We start from the raw sequence: 16,491 nt of genomic DNA, 5'->3' as shown, positions 1-16,491 counted from the left end.
CTCATGCATGGACACGGACACAATCTTTCTGTGTATCAAAGCCTCTGACAGTCACATAGAGAGAAGGGACAGAGAATCCAGGCCTTGTTGTGTGTGTTGTTTTGAACAAATCATCCATCTGTTGGATCACAGCAACAGTACCAGTTTATTGACTCTTCAACATGGCTTGCAGAAGGTCTCGGACATTAGTGAGCTCTCCTTATTCGCAGGCACATCTGCCCAGGGACGGCCAGCTGTTGGCATCAAGCTATATTTCTCTACTTGTTCTGTGGCAGGGGCTGCAGTGGTCCCCAGCATGCTCACGACCACAATCTCTGCTGCCCACCGCAGCCCCCATGTCTTGCTCCGTTTGCCCCTCAGGCCCATTCTGCTAGGGGAGTCTCATCACAAGGATGGTAGGATCAAGCTAATGCGTGGGTGAGCGCGTGTCAAGGCATAAATAAGTGTCCGACTTCCCTTTCAGCACAGCCTCAGGCTATAATGACACCCTGTTGAAGTCCCTTCTTTGATTGTTACCCATAATATGCATGTTAATTTAAAAGTACTGCTATGTATAACTAGCTGTGAGTTTTCATCTTAGAGCTTTGAAAATATGTTAAGGACAGGGTGTATTCTAAATGTTCATTGAAATGCACATTATGAAAAGCCTATGTAGGCATTTCAAACCTTTTTGCAGCAAAATCAACTTTGATTTTCCCAAGAACTTTTTGAATTCATCTTGCATTTTGTAAGTGTTCAAATAATGCATGGAAAAAGACCCAAAGATCATGTCATTAAGTTAAACTTTTCAGTTTTAACTATATCTCATTAATTTTTAAAATGCATAAATAGTTTTGGGGAAATATATGTATTTTAAATTGTCCATGAAATAAGCTAAGGAAGCCATGGCTAATTTCCAGATGTGTTATTAGCCTACAGCCAGTTGAAATGAATATACTGCAACCCAAATGTAAATGATAATGGAACAGGCATTTTGGCACAGTGCGTTAATGGGATTCCCCAGTCCCATATCAGACTGCCTGCATTTGGGCCTCACCTCCACTTTTTTTTTTTTAAGATTTGTTTATTTATTTGAAAGTCAGGGTTACACAGAGGGAGAAGGTGAGGCAGAGAGAGAGAAAGAGAGGTCTCCCATCCGCTGTTTCACTCCTTAGTTGGCCACAACTGCCGGAGCTGCACTGATCCAAAGCCAGGAGCCAGGAGCTTCCTCGGGATGTCTTACACTGGTGCAGGGGCCCAAGCACTTGTGCCATTTTCTACTACTTACCCAGGCCACAGCAGAGAGCTGGATTAGAAGTGGAGCAGCCGGGACTCAAACTGGTGCCCATATGGGATGCCGGCACTGCAGATGGCGGCTTTACCTGCTACGCCACGGTGCTGGCCCCGTCACCTCCACTTTCAATCCAGCTTCCTGCTACTATGTATACCTGGGAGGCAGCAAAAAGTACTTGGACTCCTGACATCCAGGTGGAAGACTCAGATTGAGTTTGGCTTCTGGCTTCAGGCTGGCTCAGCCATAAATGTTGTGGGCATTTAGGGAGTCAATCAGCAGATGGAAGACTGTCTCTCTCTCTTCAAGTAAATAAAAGTAAATAAACTTTAAAAACTCTAAATGATGATGGTGATAAAACTTCCTTTTACACTATGTATTTCATCCTTCTCTCAATCCCACATAACTCTGAAAAGTAACGTGACCTACTGAGACTTTCTCAGAAAAACTGAAGTGTGTCGGGGGCAGTTGTTCAACTGCCTCTTGGAAGCCTGCTTTCCTGTATCTGAGTGCTGGCTGCGCCGGGCTGGTGACCCAGCGCTCTGCTAAGGTTCCTGGAAAGCAGCAAATGATGCCTCCAAGTACTTCAGTGCCTGCCACCCATGTGGGAGACCTGCGTGGAATTTCTGGCTCCGGGCTTCCTCTTGGACTGGTCTTGCTGTTGTGGACATTTGGGGAGTGAAGCAGTGGATGGAAAATCACTACCTTTTTTCTTCTCTCCCTCTCTTGCTTTCCCTCCTTATGTGCCATTCTGCCTTTCAAACCAAAACAATCAATAAATCTTTAAAAAAATAATCAAAATGCTTCTCTTTCCTTTACATCAAAGGGATTTTGATCCCAGGGGTAAAGTTGAACACTCATGTCAAACCTTTTGCTTCCTGCATTATTTTTCTTCATCTCCTCTTCTCATCTCTAGAAGCTGTTTCTTCCTCTTCCTGGGCGACACAACCCCCAGTGCTGTCATATTTTTCATCACTTATCAACCATTGTTTGCATTGTTATTCCTTTCTCTGGGGCCATCATCCTGGTGGTGGAAATACTCCAAATGAAATAGAGAAATATGGATTACTAGAAAACAAAAGATTTCTAAAACATCATCCTTAATGTAGAACTGTTTGAACATTAATTTCTTTGAAGGTTCAGACTTAACTTTTTAATTTTTTTTAATCCTGTGCTGTTATTATTGATTTTGTCGCTGTTTTTATCAACTTGGAGCATGTGGATGGTGTTGAAGCTCTACTGGTCCTTTCAAAAGTGGCTAATAAGCTCAGTTTTCATATGAATGATGGCTGTAGTTTGCTGCTGCTTTATCTGGGAGCTACCCTGCTATGTAAATCAGTGTTTTCTAACCTTTATGTCATTGCAAATGTAACAAAGGAGCCCAGCACAGTACACATAGGACCACGGGGTGTACTCTCAGAACCACTGTAAAACATAGCATTGCTGATCAGTTGAGAAGGTGGCGGCTAGCCTGGGTACAAACTTGCACCACATTTAAGTATAATTTACTTGGCCATCTTGCAGTAACCCCATGCAAGGCTGCCTATGGGACAGAAGGGAAGGCAATTTAAACATTACTGCACTATTAGAGAGTGCATGTTTCTAACAGAATTATTTTTCATTGCTTCTCAAAGTTTATGAATTTACTTCACCTAAGTGAGAATTGAGTGTATTAATATAGATCTCAAAGTTCTCAGCTCTATTTCCTGTGAACTTCAATAAACGCCATTTAGCTGCTGACGAAGGCTCTAGAAGAGAATTGAAACGACATTTATATTCGCAACCACATATAGTTCTCATCCATAAAGAAAAGGTCATCCTCTTTGACCAAGCTCTCAGCCTTGGGAGAGAAACACACAGAGAATCAATAGCAGAAAATAGTGGCTCTCCCAGTGAATTGCACAATAGGACAGCTGGGAATGTAGCCACAATAAAAGACTCCTGGATTCATAGATTCTTTATTCTTAAAATCAAGTTTAATTATCATATTAGTTTAGTCTAAATTAGAGCTATATGATAATATCCTTTAAAAAGATAAGCTTCTCTAGGTACCAATAGTTCTTGTAATCTAACTTCATAGAATAAAAGTTTTTAAAAATAGTTCTTCTAATCTAATTTCCTAGAAAAGTTGTTTTTGAGATTTGTTTATTTTAAAAGAGTTTCAGAGAGAGAGAGAGAGAGAAAGAGAGAGATTTTTCCATTTGCTGTTTGACTCCTCAAATAGTTGCAACAGTCAGGTCTGAGCCAGGCTGAAGCAGGAACCTGGAACTCAATTCTTGTCTCCCATGTGGGTGGCAGGGACCCAGTACTTGGACCCCCTTCCGCTTCTGTACCAGGTGCATTACTGGGAGCTGGATCAGAAACACTGCAGCTGGGACCCAAACAAGTGCTTAGCAGCTTAACCCGCTGCACCACAACACTGGCTCCTAAAACTCTTCTTAAAGTGAGATAAAGAGATGCTTCTCAAACAACAGTGGAGATGCATAAGAGGAACTTCAAGCACACCGAGGATAAGGCTCTTTGGAAAACAAACGTGTGGAATGCACATACTATGAAGAATTTTCTTCAGTCTATTCCTCCTTCAAGATAAAATCATTTTGCTAAAAGTAAGAGCAGCCCAATGACAGCAACCACATAGAGGCACCCAGAGATAGGAATAAGGAGGTGGTTTCTGCATGTGTTCAGTCTATATGGGAACAGACTTGAATTTAAGTGAACATGAGGTAGGCACTTGGTGCAGCAGTTACAGTGCTGCCTGGAGCACCTGCGTCCCATTTCAGAGTGCCTGGTTTTATAGTCCCAGCTCTGCTATTGATTCCACCTTCCTGTTAATGCACTGCTATGTGGAGCAGCAAGTGATGGCTCAAGTATTTGAGTCCCTGCCACCCAAATGAGCGACCTGGAATAAGTTCCCAGCTCCTCGTTTTCACCTGGCCAGGTGCCAGCTCTTGTGGGCATTTAGGAAGTGAACCAGCACAGAACCTGTCTGTGTCTGCTTTGCTCTGTTTCTATCTTTCAAATAAAACTAACACTACCTAAATAAATAATTTTAAAATCAAGTGACTTGAACTGTCTGGCATTAAATAAAATCGTTTGCTCTATTAAAAGACCCAAAGAGATATATAATTTTCTGACTGTAATTTTGCATTTACAGAGATCTATGATTGTGTGTGTTTTTGTGTATATAACTTGCATTAATTTCATTCCATTTAAAAAGGAGACAGGACACAGACATTTAAATAGTGGCACCATGTTTTGGGCATGAATGGCAAGGAAGAACATGGGGGATGCAATAGGGTTAATCAGAAGCACCAGTGCACATGGGACATGTCTCAGAGACACCTGGCTCAGATGCATTCGATTCTGGTGGGCTTGGACAAATCGTGTTCTTCTTGACAATTATCTTCAGTACAGCATAGAGACAGGTGACTCGATGCTTCTTCCCAATCTTTTTCATTCCAAGCCAGTAGAATCATTATATTCCCAGCTGTTGCTTTAACACCACCTTTGACATTCTAAGAAGAGTCAAATGATGACATCATCATAGGTGCTCAAGCAGGAAAGAGGATGAAAATTCTGCACATGGAGTTTTTGTTGAAGCAAAATCTGTTTAGATAACACCACCCCTAACATTCAATAGGAACTTAAAAGGGTGATGGACCATGAGTGCAGTGTCCTAGCATTCAGGACTCACACAGACACGGTCGTCAACACATGTACACACACACGCACACAAATACAAATGCTTGGAGACAGCATTAATTAGAAACATGGAAAGGGCTGACCTTTAAGGTCTTTTCTAGTTCCTATAATTTTATTATGCTTTAGTATCTAAAATAATTTGGCTTTCATTTGCCAATGAACATTTTTAAAGTTTAGAATAACAATCTTAAGGATGGCAATAGCAATTTCAACAGCTTCTTATATTTCTTACAAAAAGTTTATTCTCTTGAATAATTTAGATCATTTGGTGGCATTTAATGAAGATATGTGAATTTTTAAGTGAAAAATGTAGATATGAATGTAATGAAATGAGAGTAAATTATAGCTAATCATATTTCATCGTCATCAAGTTTGAAATAGTGGAGTATGATTTAACAAACATACCAAAGAAAACTATTAAGTATAATCAAAATAAAAATATGATAACAGGAGACCTTACAGAGGAAAGAATAAGCAAATAAGTGAATAGATATGTACATGCTTTAACCATCCTTTATATCTTTCCTTCATCATATCTCTTTCGATATTGTTTGGGAAATGCTTCTCTTTTTCATACTTGTGCTTTTTGCTCTCATATCTTAGTTACAGCAAGTGTCCTGTCTCCCTGGGTAGCACATTTTAATCTCTCTCAACCAAATGGCAAATAGAGCTGCTGCTCTTAGATTTTGCCTTTTGCCAATCATGTGGTGATGGATTTGAATAATATCTTCACATCAAAAAGGCCCCTGACAGATCTTCATTTACTCATCCTTGCAACACTTCTGGGGAGAAGACAGGATTTGGCCAAGCATACCCTGAAGTGTAGAAATTAGAGATCCCGTAGATGATGAGTTGGCAGGGAAAGATAGCACACTGGAGTGTCAGAGAGCAACGCCACTCTAAGAAATCAGAAACACAGGCACATTTTCAAGGTAAAAATGATGCTTTTCTAATATACTGCCTCTAAAATTCTCCTCATATTTCTTTTTTTTATATAAAGATTTTATTTATTTATTTTATAGAGTTACAGACAGTATGAGAGAGAGACAGAGACAAAGGTCTTCCCTCCGCTGGTTCACCCCCCAAATGGCACCTGGAACTGCACCAGGAGCCAGGAGCTTCATCCAGGTCTCCTGTGTGGGTGCAGGGCCCAAGCACTTGGGCCATCCTCCACTGCTATCCCAGGCCACAGTAGAGAGCTGGACCAGAAGAGGAGCAACCGGGACTAGAACCAGCGCCCACGTGGGATGCCGGTGCCGCAGGTGGAGAATTAACCTAGTGCACCACGTTGCTGCCCCCCTCACATTTCTAATCACATAAGAATGGAAAGGGAGACACATTGCCCTACTCTTGATTTCGTGGGTTGGTTTACTTGGAGGTATCTCAGGAGCCCTTCCGCAATTCCTTTCTCCTTCTTGGATTTCTGCCTCTAAGGGAAGTGGGTACGCCCACTGCATCCCCAACAGACGAGTCTGAATTAATCTTGAAAGTAACCTCAGCACCAGGACCCGCAGGAAGCTTACACCTGACTACTGCTGCTCCCCAAGCTGAGCTGCTCCAATACCAAAGCCCACATCGAGACTTTAGAATGAATGTGCTTCATTTTTAACACTGCAAATGACTTACTGTTATTATGTACAAATATTGATAAAAGCAATTACAATGCAAAGATTTTAATAAGCTTAATAAGATGAGTGTATGCACTATCCATTGAAAACCTTTGGATGTGTTTTATTTGTTGTGGGGGGATCTTATAGATTAAAAATTGTATGATGACACTTCAAAAAGTTTGCAAAAAATGAAAATAAAGTTAAATTAATTTTAGTGCAAAAGTTTTGAAAGCCATGTGTACTTTTATCATAATACATATTTTCCATAGATTTTTAAAATCTCTCTTACTTAGCTGAACAAAAAGGTCCAGTTTTCATTCCTGAATGTGAATCCCTTATTTATTAGGAGCAAAAATAGCCTTGATTAGTTTTTTTCTGTGTAATCAACAGCTATTGAAAATTTGGATTTCAGACCTCAGAATACCACTGAAGGCCATAGCTGTTAGATTGCTCTCCATCCTCTGGAATGAGCCGTGTTTTAGCAGGAAGATTTCTTGTGGCCCAAACTGACAAATAAATAATACTTTAATACCCAGGCATAACAAAAAACGTAATATGCAGAATCAAATTCAACCATCTCATTTTTATAATAAAGAGTTTGTTCTAGATGAGTTCTAAATTTATAAAACAGATGCAATGGTAGGTGAGAGATTTTCCATGGACCTCATACACTGTTCCCTTTCACTGTTAGCATCTTCTATAACTATGATCCACTTGCCACAAGTAATTAATATTGACGTATTGTTATTCCCCAAACTTCATGCTTTATTTGGATTTTGCTAAGGTTTCCCTTGCCTCTTTTTCAGTTGCAGGATCCCATCCAGTGCACCACATCACATTTAGTTGTTACATCTCAGGCTCCTCTTGGCAGGGAGGATTTCTTATACATTCCTTATTTCTCATGGTCCTGACAGTTTTGAGGAATATTGACTGAGGATTTTGTAGTGTGTCTGTCAATTAGGGTTTTTCTGATTCCTATTTTTTTCTTGCAGCTAGGCTGATTTGGGGTTTTCAAAGGGAAGGTTTTACATGACGGGCCTTAGAATAATCTACCCCAAAATATGAGTGCAGGCAACTAGAATATCATGCCTTGAAGTAGGCTGTTTTGGCATAAGGATTATTCTGAACTATTATGTTAAGAAACTGCAGACAGACATGGGAAAAGTTCTGAGAAGTTATCCTTTTGTAAAAGAAATTTACAGCTATTAAAAAATCCCTTTTTGTAAGAGTATCCATTTCTATGCAACAGGAAGAGAAGGACGCTCTAAATCCCTTGAGATTTTCGTCCCTGGGGAAGGCATGGATTTAAATCTGCAGGACACAGCTTACCCTCCGCACACACCCTAATTATACTGTTTCAGAAAGTGATGGCGTTTAAGCCCAAGATTGAAGGCAACTCCTCGAGATCCTCTATAGATGTTCACTCATTCTCTGGGCATCTTCCACGGGTACCAGGTACACGCGTACTGTGAAGCAGGTGCACATTGTTGTGTTTTTCAGCTGTCTTTTATTATAGGAAGTCCCAGATAAGAATCTATCGGGGGCGGCAGGGAAAATTATTCTTTCGTCCTATGTAGCTACAGATTTAAAGTGCATTTCTCATGGTATCATACATGCTACCAACCTGACATTAACGATGTTGACCATAATCACTAGCCCCACTTGCCAGTTTTCTCCACTGGAAAGTTGCTTTTTTGTTCTATGTTCCATTTGTACTTTTGGGAGCAAGTCACAAGGTGTGGGCCATATTTCATGGGTGAGTGGATGTGTTCCCCTTCTTTGAGGGAGAAGAATCTCTATAAATTATTTGGAATTCTTCTGTACTGAGAATTGGTCTCTCTGGGGTAGACATTGTGGTGAAGTGGATTAAGCTGTCATCTGGGGCACCTGCATCCCAGCTACTCTGCTTCTGATACAGCTTTCTGTTAATGCACCCAGGGAAGCAGCAGATTTTGTCTCAAGTGCTTAGGCCCCTGTCACCCATGTGGGGAGACCCAGCTGGAGTCCCTGGCTCCTGGGTTCAGTTTGGCCCAGCCCTGACTAGAAGACCCCTTCTCTCTCCTACTCTCTTCTCTCTCTCTCTCTGCTGCTCTGCCTCTCAAGTAGACGAAAATTTAAAAATCTAAACAGTTTTAAAAAGAAAATTTGTCTCTCATTTTCATTTATTCAATTATCTGGTAATATCAGTATGAATTCATGGCTAGGTATTTTATACTTTGGGTTATAATCTAATACCACATTTTATATGTGTATAGAAATACAAAGTTATAAATATATAGTTAGAAATTAATATATATTTATATTTAGAGTTATAATATATAAATTGGTAATATTTAAATGATACAATATTAACATATAAATGAATAAAGAGATTTTGTGCAAAGAGTTCTATTTAGCCTTTGGGAACTCTGCACATTGACTCCCGGCTCCTATGTTCCCTTTTGAACACCTCCTTATTCTCTGGCAGTACAAGATGCTCCAGGCTCATCAAGCGTTTTCCCTGTCTCAGCCCTCTAATTGGCTGTTTTTCTAACTAGCTCTACTCCTTGTCCTGGATAATGATATTGGAAAGCAAGATCTGAGTCCCGGCAGCCATGCCGTTTTAGAAATCATATGTCTAAAGCTCAGAGAAGTTAAGGGATTTGCTCAAGGTTCAAAGATGATTAGTAGCAAAGCTAACACTGGAATACAAGTATATTGAGGCCTGGGTCCTAACCCTGCCATTATCCCACTCTGCCTCTCCTCTTACATTCCAGGGCATGCAACCCTCACAGGCATGTAGGTGAGAAAACGTGTCCCTACTTCCTATGGTCTAGACATCCTGCGGGTCCTGCAATGCTAAATATTTGTGTTTCTGCAGGACTTGGAAACCTTTCTATGAAAGAAAACATGAAAGCAAGAGAGATACAGTGGTCTTCAGAACGGCAAAGGAAATAGGGAAGGGCCCATTCTTTAAGTGGGCTAAGGTGTAGGTTATACACAGAGTATCAGTTACGTCACTTAATGTTCAGGGTAGTCTGCTGTGTAATTTATTTGTTCATATGGCTTGTCACTTCCATGAACTCTATGAGTCTTTCGGATTTCTTTTAGATATGCACCTTCAAAGCCGTAGAGACCCAAAACATGGATATCTGCATGGACATCTATGAAGGTGAAAAGTAAGTCTTGTAGTTAGAAATTCAAATCTATTTCCCTATGGTTTTGCAATGTGCATGATTTATTGCTCAATTAATACAACATTGAAAAATAAAAATTCTTTAGTGTCAGAGCTCAAGTGTAGAATAATATATGATTTTATTACAAATTTAAGAAACCAGATTTCATAGCTTTTATTTAGTTTCATTTTAATTAAAAGACAGATGGAGAAAGAGAGATCTTCCATTAGCTGGCTCACCCTCTAAATGCCTACAACAGCCAAGGGTGGCCCAGACCAAAGCCCAGGAGCTTTGGAGCTTTTGGATCTCTGTTAGGAATTTGGAAAACATTATGCTGAGTGAAATAAGCCAGTCCCAAAGGGACAAATATCATATGTTCTCCCTGATCTGTGACAACTAACCGAGCACCAAAAAGGAAACCTGTTAAAGTGAAATGAACACTATGAGAAACGGTAACTTGATCAGCTCTTACCCTGACTGTTGATGAACAACTTAATATGTTATCCCTCTTAGTATTTTTGTTTGTTCTACTTTTTTGGTTGAATACTGTAATCAATACACAGTTATTCTTAAGTGTTGGAACTTAACTGAAAAGTGATCACTGTCAAATATAAGAGTGGGAAAAGAGAGGGAAGAGATGTGCAATTCGGGACATGCTCAAGGTGACTTGCCCCAAACAGTAGAGTTAGAAACATACCAGGAGATTCCAATTCAATCCCATCAAGGTGGCATGTACCAATGCCATCTCACTAGTCCAAGTGATCAATTTCTATTCACAATTGATCATAATGATAGGACTAAGAGCCAAAGGGATCACATAAACAAGACTAGTGTCTGCTAATACTAACTGATAGAATCAAAAAGGGAGAAAACGATCCAACATGGGAAGCGGGATACACAGCAGACTGATAGAATGGCAGATGTCCTAAACAGCACTCTGGCCTCAGAATCAGCCCTTAAGGCATTCAGATCTGGCTGAAAAGCCCATGAGAGTATTTCAGACATGGAGAGCCAAGACACTATGGCGCAAAAAAAAAAAAAAAAAAAAAAAAAAAATGACCTAAATGAAAGATCTCCGCGAGTGAGATCCCAGTGGAAAGAACGGGTCATCAAAGAAGGAGGTACCTTTCTCTGAAGGGAGGAGAGAACTTCCACTCTGACTACAACCTTCTCCAAATATGATCAGAGTCGGTGAACTCAAAAGGCTTCCATAGCCTTGGCAACTCATGACAAGAGCCTAGGGTGATTACTGATGCCATAAACAAGAGTGTCAATTTGTTAAGTCAACAACAGGAGTCACTGTGCACTTACTCCTCATGTAGGATTTCTGTCCTTAATGTGCTATACATTGTGATTTAATGCTATAACGAGTACTCAAACAGTATTTTTCACTTTGTGTTTCTATGGGGGTGCAAACTGTTGAAATCTTTACTTAATATATACTAAACTGATCTTCTGTATATGAGGAGAATTGAAAATGAATCTTGATGTGAATGGAAGGGGAGAGGGAGCGGGAGATGGGAGGATTGTGGGTGGGAGGGAAGTTCTGGGGGGGGGGGAAGCCATTGTAATCCATATTCTGTACTTTGGAAATTTATATTCATTAAATAAAAGTTAAAAAAATAAGCATTAAGCAAGTGTTCAGTATTAGCAAATTCATAGTCAATTGATGCAGTATTGGACTTTTCATGTCTCAAATTGCTAATCATTTCCATTAAAGTAAATAATTAGCCAAAAGTACAAATTCTTTGCTAGAAAAGCTTCTAATAGTAATTTTCCATATCTGTCAATATGAATTGAAAACTGAGCAATATTGTATGAAGGGCCTTACCTGTCTCCTCACTAAAGAGTGAGCTTTCTCTGAGTAACACCTTCTTGAATACTTACGCCTGCTGTTCCTATTGATTATTCCCAGGTATGAAGACACTTAACCACTCAGGTTCCATTTTTTACTAAAATGAAAATCATATTTTAAATACACACTCATCAAAGCAATTTCTGTCAATTATACAAATTTTAGTGTATGCAGTATAAAAGAAAGATTCATATAATGTTGAAATTTATGTAAATTGTGCAAATTCCAAAATTTTGGGGTTTTATTTTTATCTTTTTAAATTTTATATTAAAATTTGTTGTCTTATGTGCTTATTAACGCTAGTTTGTGAATTTCATAGCAATTACTACTCCTGTGGCAATTAATTGACTGCCATCCAATCCCAAATTTCTAATGTAGGTCAAATCTCTTACTGGAAGAGTAACCACATTTGGTTTTTTTTCTTAACTTTTATTTACTAAATATAAATTTCCAAAGTACAACTTTTGGGTTATAGTGGTTTTTCCCCCAAAACCTCCCTCCCAACTGCAACCATCCCATCTCCCACTCCCTCTCCCATCCCATTCTTTATCAAGATTCATTTTCAATTATCTTTATATACAGAAGGTCAACTTAGTATATACTAAGTAAAGATTTCAACAGTTTGCACCCACACAGAAACACAAAGTATAGAGTACTCTTCGAGTACTGGTTTTACTGATAAGTCTCATAGTACAACGCATTAAGGACAGAGGTCCTACATGGGGAGGAAGTGTACAGTGACTCCTGTTGTTGATTTAACAATTGACACTCTTATTTATGACTTTAGTAATCACTCGAGGCTCTTTTCATGAGCTGCCAAGGCTATGGAAGCCTCTTGAGTTGACAAACTCCGACCTTATTTAGACAAGGCCATCATCAAAGTGGAAGTTCTCTCCTCCCCTCAGAGAAAGGTACCTCCTTCTTTGATAGCCCGATCTTTCCGCTGGGATCTCACTCACAGAGATCTTTCATATTTAGGTCATTTTTTTTTTTGCCATAGTGTCTTGGGTTTCCATGCCTGAGAAACTCTCATGAGCTCTTCAACCAGATCCGAATGCCTTAAAGGCAGATTCTGAGGCCAGAGTGCTATTTAGGACATCTGCCATTCTATCAGTCTGCTGTGTATCCCACTTCCCATGTTTGATCATTCTCTCCCTTTTTGATTCTATCAGTTAGTATCAGCAGACACTAGTCTTGTTTATGTGATACCTTTGATACTTAATCCTATCATGATGATCAGTTATGAACTTAAACCAGTCACTTTGACTAGTAAGATGGCATTGGTACATGCTGTCTTGATGGGATTGAATTGGAATCCCCTGGCATGTTTCTAGCTCTACCATTAGGGGTAAGTCCAAGTGAGCATGTGCCAAGCTGTAGATTTCTACTTAATCTGTAATGGCTCATGGATATCCATTTCTGTGTGTGATTCATGGGGATATCATCTGAAGGAATATAGTTAGAGTCACAGATAAGATTTTTTTTTCTAATTTTATTTATTTATTTGAAAGGCAGAGTTACAGAGAGGTAGAAGCAGAGAGGAGAGAGGGAGGGAGGTCTCCCATCTGCTAGTTCACTCCTCAGATGGCCACAACTGCCAGAGCTGGGCCTGTCTGAAGCCAGGAGCCAGGAGCTTTTTCAGGGTCTTCCCATGTGGGTGCAGGAGTCCAAGAACTTGGGCTATCTTCTGCTGTTTTCCCAGGCACAGCAGCAGGGAACTGGATCAGAAGTGGAGCAGGTGGAACTTGAACCGGCTCTCATATGGGATGCTGAAACCAGAGGTGGTGGCTTTGCCCTCTATGCCACAGCACTGCCCCTAAGATGTTTCAAGGAAAATGTTCAAGTTTTTTGAGTCTCCAAAATACACATTTTTCCCTGATTCAAATTAATTGGATACAGTTATAATCTTTTGTAAGCATTTTATCTCCAATCTGAAGTGGACATTGTTGCTTTATCACCTGCTTCTGTCTGCCCATAAGCCTTCCTAAAGAATGTCAAGTTAGGAAGGCAGCAAACGTTCATCAGGATCCTGGTAGAACTTTTCCGGTGGTCCACACTCCACACAAACCCTCAACCAAACACCTGAAAACCCTGTAGAGATGATGTGAGCTTACCGGTTGGTGGTATTTGTGCAAAGCTTGCTGCATCAGACTGCACGTCTATCACGTTTGCTACTTTCTGATCTCAGAGGCAGAGAAAATGTTTTCTAGAGATTATTTTAGGGGCAGGAGGCAGAAACATGCTAAAAATAGGATATCCTTTATTCCTGAACGTTAGCAAATTATTTATTTATTTATTTATTTATTTATTTATTTTGACAGGCAGAGTTAGACAGTGAGAGAGAGAGAGAGGAGAGAGACAGAGAGAGAGAAAGGTCTTCCTTCTGTTGGTTCACCCCCCAAATGGCCACTACGGCTGGTGCACTGTGCTGATCTGAAGCCAGGAGCCAGGTGCTTCCTCCTGGTCTCCCATGCGGGTGCAAGGCCCAAGGACTTGGGCCATCCTCCACTGCACTCCCTGGCCACAGCAGAGAGCTGGACTGGAAGAGGAGCAACCAGGACAGAATCCAGTGCCTTGACAGGGACTAGAACCCGGTGTGCTGGTGCCGCAGGTGGAGGATTAGCCAAGTGCGTTAGCAAATTTTAACCCTTTATTTTTGCATTTTTGCCTTGTAATTTTAACTCTTTTAAAATTATTTTTTCTTTCCTTATGGAACCTCAAGTGAATCTGTTTTATGTTCATTTTAAGAACCTCACTGGTAGAACAGACCCCAAAGAACAGAATAAGATCCCCCAAACTTAGCAAATGGAAATGAAGCTACGAGTCAAGGTAAAGGCATTTGTGAAACTGAACAAAAAGTCAATCTTCAACACCTCCCCCCCCATTCTAAATCTTGGCGAACGCACTGCACACTAAAGGCCGTGCTTCAGTCTTTGCCTTGGCATATTCTCGTTCTCGAACTGACATGTGGACCAGTATCACTGATCTGTAAAGACTTCACTTCCCTCTTTGAGGAGTAGATGAAATGTTCCCCGTCTAACCAAGGAGTAGACTGTTAACAAATCCCGCATCTGTTCACTTCCCTTTTGGTAAGTGATGTGATCTGAAAGCAGTAGCAACCCTTGGTTCATGCTGAGATAACTGTTGTATTCGGAGTATCTGAATGCCTGGCTCTACAGAATTTTTAACATTACCCATATTTTCATGGTATAAAGAGAAAGATATGTATGTTTTATATCCTCTTCAGCATATAAAAGAGCATATAAAACAAAATTGTATTTGTAGAACGTAATCCTGAAGTAAAGTTGGTTGGCATCGTAGATACACAGTTCAGGAAAAGACATTGGATAAGCATGTTGCTCTAGAATTTGGGCTATGACAATAACAGGATGCCCAGGAAACCAACACACAATTTGATACAGGATGCCTGGTTGCTCCCCCTTCTGGCTGTACAGTCCCATCTCAAGCCTCGATTTTGTGCCTATTTGTTGAGGGTCAAGCTTTTAGTAGAATGTCAATGAAAGCAAAGGTTGGCTTATTAGCTTGTGGACCCAATCTGGGTCATTGACTGTTATTGTAAATAAAGTTTTATAGGAACACAGCCATACATACTCATTCATTCACAAATTGCCTCTGGCTGCTTTCAGGCAACCATAATAGAGCTAAGGAGTAGCAAGGCCACTGTGTGGCTCACAAAACCTAGAATACTTCCTGTCTGATCATTTATAGAACAATAGTACTGCTGACCCTAAATGAAAGGATCAAAAACTGGATGTACAAACTTTGAGGTGTTTGCTGACTCAAAAAGTCAATACTGTTTGTATATATCACATTCCTTCCTTGAAAAAAACAGCATTTCGAACCCCAGGCCATTTTCTCATTTTTGTTATGAAAAAAGAGATACCTGTACCATGTTGGAAAAGAAAATTTATAATGATAATGATAATAATAATGTAATCCTCAGCAGGAAGTAAACTTGGAATGCTTCATTGTACCTCAGTACTTTTTTCCACATGGATAATTTGGAAACTCAGAAAATTGTGCTTGGCAATATTCCATGTTACTTTACAGCTCGTCATGGCTGGTGGTGCAAGAAGACACGGGCTGGTTTCTTTAGGCTAAACCTACACATGCGTAACTCACTTGCATGGACACCCAGCCCCTCCCTCACTTTTTAAGTCCACTCGGGTGCTGACCGCCAGCTGGCATAAATGACAGATGACGCTAACTTTCAACAGATGTCTTTCTGACCCCAAAGACAATGGAAATGACAAATAATAACTTTGTAATTACCTTAACTTCAGCCAAAGCAGAAGCTGAAAAATCACCAGATGAGAACTACAGGGAACATGTGGGACTACTTCCCAATTCAGCGTGTTTCAGTGTCCCCCGTGCTGCGCGGCTCAGGAGCTGTGCCAGGAGAGTGGGCAAGGCAGCCGAACATGCACCCAACCATAAATCTTCTTGGCCCCATGATAAACAAACAAGATTTTAGCATCTGCATGCACAGCTGACGAGGAACAGAGAAATGAAGATTAAATGGGAACTAAGGCACTGTTGGAACTTGGAGTTTTACAGTGCCCTGGATCCTATTAAAGTCCTCTAATTAAAAAATACACTTTAAATGCTCGCATTTTATTTCCTTCCCAGTTTGCTGGGACTGATCCATGAGAAGAAACAATAGGAAAGACTAAAAAAGAGGCAAATAAAATCTAAATTGATGAAAAGAGAGTTTGCCTTTGGTGTGATTCTTGTTTTGGGAAATGGTTTAAAAAACTATGAAGAAATACAATACACCAATTTTAATCTTTGGCCGGCGCCGTGGCTCACTAGGCTAATCCTCCACCTTGCGGCGCCAGCACACCGGGTTCTAGTCCCGGTTGGGGCGCCGGATTCTGT

This window comes from Oryctolagus cuniculus, chromosome 2, assembly GCF_964237555.1.
Source record: "Oryctolagus cuniculus chromosome 2, mOryCun1.1, whole genome shotgun sequence".
Classification (NCBI taxonomy): domain Eukaryota; kingdom Metazoa; phylum Chordata; class Mammalia; order Lagomorpha; family Leporidae; genus Oryctolagus; species Oryctolagus cuniculus.
The sequence above is the reverse complement of the archived record's forward strand: the minus strand, read 5'-3'. Positions refer to the sequence as shown.